Source organism: Diuraphis noxia, unplaced genomic scaffold (genome assembly GCF_037042655.1).
Source record: "Diuraphis noxia isolate RWA-SAM2 unplaced genomic scaffold, SU_Dnox_SAM2 contig0003, whole genome shotgun sequence".
In the NCBI taxonomy this organism is placed as follows: Eukaryota; Metazoa; Arthropoda; class Insecta; order Hemiptera; family Aphididae; genus Diuraphis; species Diuraphis noxia.
In genome coordinates this window covers 74508124-74515090 of record NW_028301713.1, presented here as the reverse complement: position 1 = coordinate 74515090, position 6967 = coordinate 74508124, and the positions used below count along the sequence as shown (strand labels likewise).

The window sequence follows — 6967 nt, the reverse complement described above, 5'->3', positions numbered from 1 at the left end:
AAAAATAATAAAATAAAATACATTTGATGTGCCTATAACTAAAAAACTCTTAAATTGATCATTATAAATTTGGTAACATCGACGCAATAAAAAAATAAAAATAAATGTGTAAGATCAAATGTAGGTACCTAATACGTATATACCATATAAAAAATATTTTTTATAGTTAAACACATTATTAGGCTTAATATACATCATTTAATGATTTACAATATTACCTAAATTATGTGTAAGTACTTAGTTTATAAACGCATGTATATTTTATAAATTATATTAGTATATTTTTTGTGCATTATATTATTATACGTATAACGTGCATATCTATTTATACTTAATTTATCAGTAACAATTATACATAAAAATATCGTCATAATACAATTTAGTCAAATACCTATTTGGTAGTTTTTTTAATAACATCATTGAACATTGTATTTAGTTCAATTTGGTATCAATACCAGTAAGTATGGTATCGATGTACAAATTTTCTGGTTTTAACTTTTTTATGTCTGATTGGTTTTATACGATGGTGGTGATGGACGTAATGAATCAATAGAGGAACGTGAATGACGTGTTTTTCGCTGTGAACAAAATTTATTAATATTTTATTGATGATAAAGAAATAAAATTAATATAAATATATTGAATCACTGTTATAATTTAGATATTCTTTATTATTCTGATTTTAAAATTATCAACCAAACAAAAAAGTTTATTTCTGTTACAGTGTTACTTAAAAATGATTAACTATAATAATATGCATAATAATAATAATTATTATTATTGCGTTAACAAAAAAAAAAAAAAAAAATACAAAATAACATGATATTAATGTTGATATAACATAATATGATACTTATGCTCACATTTTATATTTTAAATACAATAATGAAAATATCTAAATTTAATTTTACACAATAATTGATAATAAAATATGAAATAATAAGATGTTGTTGCAATTGACTTTTGGTGGACTAAGAGTTTCATGAATATAAAATATAATAATACAGCATTAAAATAATGTAAATTGTAATAATTTATTTATTTTGAATAAAGTCCGGAATCGTTTGAAGTACAAAAGCTTAAAATAATAATATATGTGTTTATGCATCAAAGATCCTTGAATATACCTAATATAGAACTTTTATAAAATATGCAAAAACATTGAATATAGTTTCGTTGATAACTTTTAATAACTGAATATTGATTTTTGGTATAAACTACATTGTTCATTTATTGATGAAATAAATATAATTTGACAATTAAACGAACCTATCGTTAAGAAAAAAGAATACATTTATATAGGTTACGGCCACAGCAGTATTTCGTAATAAATCAACATTAAAAAAAAAAAATTCACTGAATATATAAATTTATGAATTATAAATACTTCCATAATATTTTATTTTTATGTAGAATTTAAAAATTATTGTTTTTATAAAATATGTTTAAGTATGGAAAACTATTTTGCATTTATAACTTGAGAGATAAAAAAATTAATTACAGTTAATTTTTAGGTTAGGTAAATAAATATTATTTTATATTTAAATTATAGGTAAGTAGGTACGTGGTTTAACAGCTGAAACTGACAAAATATGATATTATTTTAATTTTTGTGCAATTTTGAACATTTGTTTTATATATTTTAACTTAACTATTATGGTTTTATTATATTTTAAAATTGTATGAGTCGTTTATAATAGCCATAATGTTTTTTATATAATTTTAGCAATGTTATATTCATGTACGATTTGCATTATTTAAAGATTACCATTTTAAGGTTTTATTTGAGACAAAAAAAGGTATAAAATAACGTGCGCTACTAAAATTAACACTATTTAATGGATTAAATACACAATGTGATTTATTTCTTGAATTTGCATATTATTATTATATTGACTCAATTAATCGATGATCACAAACATCTGTACCCAATAACTGCAGTTAAAATTACTTCAAACCACTGCAAGGCATGTTTTCACTATTTTGTAATTCGATGGTAAAGTTTTTTATAATATAAATCTGAGTGAATCACCGGTTATTGTATAATATATACAGATGATTAAAATGATGATCAATACGTGATATTTATAATAACCACTATAAGTGACACTTCGGTGGGTCATAATATCTCTGTATTGTACATTTATTTTTAATTCATTTGATTTTAATAAATATTTTATTCCGTATGATTAAATATACAATTGAGTTTAATTTATTTAATTTCGATAAATAAAAACAACATATTATAATATGGAATTCAAATATTCATAAAAACCATACTGTTATTAATAGTATATTATGTAATATTTAGCCACTTGAGTGATTTGTAAAAGTCCGGCATCAGAAAATCTGTATCGTCTCCACTGGCAATTATATTGTACAAAAAAATTACATATTTTTAATTTCTGCTGTAAATAAGTAAACACAATGGGTAATTTTTAAAATCGTTACGAAAACCCGTAGAAAATGTACGTAGGTATATGAATTATATTTTTGACGGACGTTTTCATGAATATCGATCAAATTCAATACTGCAATATTGGATGGAAATAAATTTATTTCCTACTGTATTAAATTATTACATACCTACTCCGATTAAATACAAATATTACGGTAAATAACAACGCGGCTAATTTTCTTGTAAATGGAAATTTCTCCAAATGGACGTTTCGACACTGCTTCTGAAGTGTCATATGAATGGTCTGCGAACGATCCGTTTGACGTAATAAGACATATTTTGTCATAAGCGTATATTTTCGTATCAATTTAATCATCGTGTATAGAGGATACACCATTAGAAAACAATGTCGTAATAATACACACAACTAACGTGTGACCAATCAACGTATTTCTGTACAATATAATACAAAGTACGGAATGTTCATAAGGTTTTTTCTACTGTAACTATGTAGAAATTATCATTTTTTGAGCTTGTTTATAACATTCACGTAATTAATTTTTGTCATATTATAATTATTTTTTGATTTTTTTATAACGAAATGAAAGTCGTTTTACGTGATCAAGTAATTAGATAACTAATTAGCTCTTGAGAAAATAATAATAATAATATAAGTTGTGTTCAACGATTGTTTGACGTTGCACATAATAAGTTATATATAATAACCATTTAAATTTGAAAATATAACATAATAATATTTTATAGAATATAAGTGATTTCAGACATATTCCTATATACCATTATAAATTCTATAAAATCATTAATATCTACTATAGCTACTGAATTTTTTTTGTTTATACAATTTTAAAATACAACGATTCGATATTATAAATATTATTTACAGTTTGTGGGGCTAAGCAATTAGTATTAAAAAGTAACATATTTTAATCCTTAAAACTAAAATTATATTTTCTTACTGTACGGTATGCGCTGATGTTAAGGAAACGACTAGCACTGTGAGCAGTGAAATTATACCGAGAACCTGAAACAGATATGATTACAGTGAATGTATTATATTATACAACTCAAATTATATTTCTGTGAGTGAAGTTAAATGTTTATTATTTGTATAGAACCAATTTTCCGTTTGTTCGTCAATACGATGCTACAGTTTTCGTTCAAATACGTTACGTTGTACTGTATTGTGAAATCTATTCTGTTTCGTTTTGGTATAGGAAATAATTTAATATCGTTTATGTGCTATATTTTGGTAATAAAATGAATTAAATTTAGAATAAATAATGTGAAACATAATACATATATAGTTTATGGAAAATCGATTCCGGTCTCGATGTAGAAAATCTGTCCTGTTATATAACGAGAATAATTTTCGACATGTTTGATTGGTACAATAACTTATACATACCTTATTAAACATAATATATAACAAAATAAGTACCTATACCTAATAATATGCATATACATATTTTGTGCTTTATGCCTATTTCCTGTATATAAAGAGAAATAAAAATAAAATGTAATCCGTTTCACAATAACAAACGAGATGTAACGACACATCGCGAATCAATAATTTTTTTTAAATCTTATATGTATTATCTAATATTTTTTCTATTCACGTACATTTGCTTTACCTTTATTAAAAATAGACAGGTGAACTAACGAAAACGAATAATTTATGCTCCGAGCGTGTCGCGTTAGTCCATGAAGAACATTATATTATTAAACGTTCTATATGTATACATGTAATCATCAGGCATGGGGCCAGGAATTTACTATGTATTTTTCCAAGGGGGTTGGGTCAAAACAAAATTTTTTATTCTCTCCACCCCAGAAAAAAATTTAATTATAAAAAAATGAATAAATCATTAATACAATAGTTTCCATAAATGCGTGACGATCAATAAAAAATAATAATTTGAAAAGTGTAACAGAGTAATAGAAACAACCAATAACGGAACTCATGAGTGATTAATATCCTATGTCATCTGAAAAACACAACTATAATTATTGATGTTGAAAATTCCATTAACGATGAGTGACGAGCGAATCAAAATATTATTATTGAACGACAATAAGCACTTTTCATAGTCTTTTTTTAATATGGTTAAAACGATACCATCATGCGAGCATTTTTTGTAGGTAACCATATATTGATATATTTATTTGCTACTAAACATATCATATTAATTACACTCTGCACAGTGCACGTTATAAATTGAAAAATTATTTTTGCCGTACGCATTGATTTTAAGTTGTCTACAAAACTCGTGAATCCTGATACGAACTGACGATTGTAGAGAACCTATACAATATTATAATACTTATTCCATGGATCACTTCCATATTATTTTGAAAATCACGTTTCTATTACCAAAAAAAAAACCATAACTCAGCCGTAATGGAATTCAGTGGTCAAACCACTATTATCATATTACTATATTATTTCAAAATCGTGGAAATGCAAGTTATTGTATCATTATTTGGACAGTAATTTACTTAAGTATCAATTTTTTTAAGGAAGCCGTAGGTAGGTATCTGTTATGATTTTTTTTTTTCATCAATCGATCACGAATAAGTATATTATACTGATGTATGTATAATATATGTATAATAAACATCACTATATCGTTGTAACTGTGTTGTGCAGTAGGAAATGCCGTGATAGAAATCTGCACGATAGTATAATATGCCTTATGGATATTCATTAAAATACCTAATATAATGAACACAGTTATTTGCAGGATGGAGGTTTGTCACAAACACATATTATTTATAAACACTAAGTTACTAGCTAATCTCTATAATTCGGTACTATATTAGTAATTAATGGAATTATTTGCCCTCCAGAAATTCTAAAGATTAAAAAAAAAAACTATAAACATTAATCAATTAAAACAAGGTTTTTGAAAGAATATTGTAATAAATTTGGTTTTATCTTTAGTATTTGCCTATAGTTACAACATTTTGAGTTTATATGTTATTGCCATTATTAACTATATTATGAGTTATATTATTATTATTAATAATATAGAATTTCAGAAATTTAATATTCAAGTTATTTCTGATATTTTTGGAATTTAAAAATTTAAATTTATTTTTGATAAAGTTTACTTTTTAGGCGTGTACATATTAAAAATATTTATTGATTTTTAAGTTTATTTTATAACATTAAAAATATACTGTACAAATTTTATCAATTAAAAATGTTTTTTTTAAAAACATAGTTAAAAATATATTATAGAGGTAATGATATTTAATATTTATGCAGTAGTATAGCATTTGTTATTAACAGTATTGGTAATTTAACACATCAAAATTAAAATAAATATAGACAAATGATAAAAAAAATTTGTTGGAAATTTCTGGCATTCAACAATTTTTAAATGAAAATTTCCTACTTACATCACTATTAATAATACTTAATTTTATCTTCAAAATTATTTGAAATAGGGAGAATTTATCATGAGTAGGTAATTAAATGTGATCCGTGGTGTAACAGAAAAATATTAAAGTTCTCGGAGGGTTTTACATTATAGTCGGATTATATTAAAATAGTTCGATAACATTATGCTGTTTATAGCACATATAATACGTTTAAATCACATATATAGACATACAGCACCCATAATATCTACGTATATTATTAGCTATAATATAGAGATCGGTATGAATTGCGAAAACATTTGTTTTTAAAACTATGGTCGGAATTCTGTTGTAGGATAAACTTATGTAATCCGTAAAAAACACACGATGAGACCGATCGCTTGGTCACGTCGAGTCGATGCATGATTATTATTGTTGTATATCCATCTGTAGGACGGCCGAAACATATTTGAAAATACAAGCGTTGAGTATATAGGTACCTACATATTTGATTTATATTTATAGTTATAATAAATTATTAATTAAATATTAAGACTCGAATACTCACACTCTTGTTGACCATTTTCGCGAACGAATATGCGCACAAGTACAAAAGAAGAAAAAAATAATAACAACAATAACGATTATCACACCACGATGTCTATATGTTAATGGCTTAAAACAGTGATAATACACTACATATATTGTCACACGTATGACGATGCACGTCGGAAAACTAATGCATTTCTACCAGGATCAGTACCATCTGCAGTATGCTGCTGCGAACACGTGCGAGTGAAAACAACGGTAATGGCGATCGCGAGACGTTTTTATAAGGCATTTCCCGCCACGCGGTTTTCACTCGCAGATTTTCCGTAGAAAATTTCGTCATAACCTGTATATATATACCTATATATATATTAAATTGTTATGTATACACTATATTTACACTTTACTTCTATAATTAATATATTATGCCAATATAAGTATAACGTCTATAATAATAAGTGTATTGATTGTATTGCTATGTTTCATACACAATACATATATCATATTAAACGGAATAATATTAATCATCATTCATCATACATAATATAGTAATGTTCTCGCTAAATAAATATATTTGAAAACATTGTCAACAGTTGAATATTTTATTTTTTTTATTTTTTTTATTAGCCATCATTA

General features: G+C 24.9%; 1 long non-coding RNA gene across 1 annotated transcript; it reads right to left on the bottom strand.

The window, feature by feature from the left end:
- On the bottom strand, positions 1-6570 carry LOC149057752 (uncharacterized). The gene is made up of 3 exons (XR_016191069.1): positions 6351-6570; positions 3376-3440; positions 1-578 (listed from the first exon to the last, which is right to left on the bottom strand). It is a non-coding gene; the product is annotated as an uncharacterized LOC149057752 (long non-coding RNA).
- Between the last annotated feature and the right edge of the window lie 397 nt (positions 6571-6967).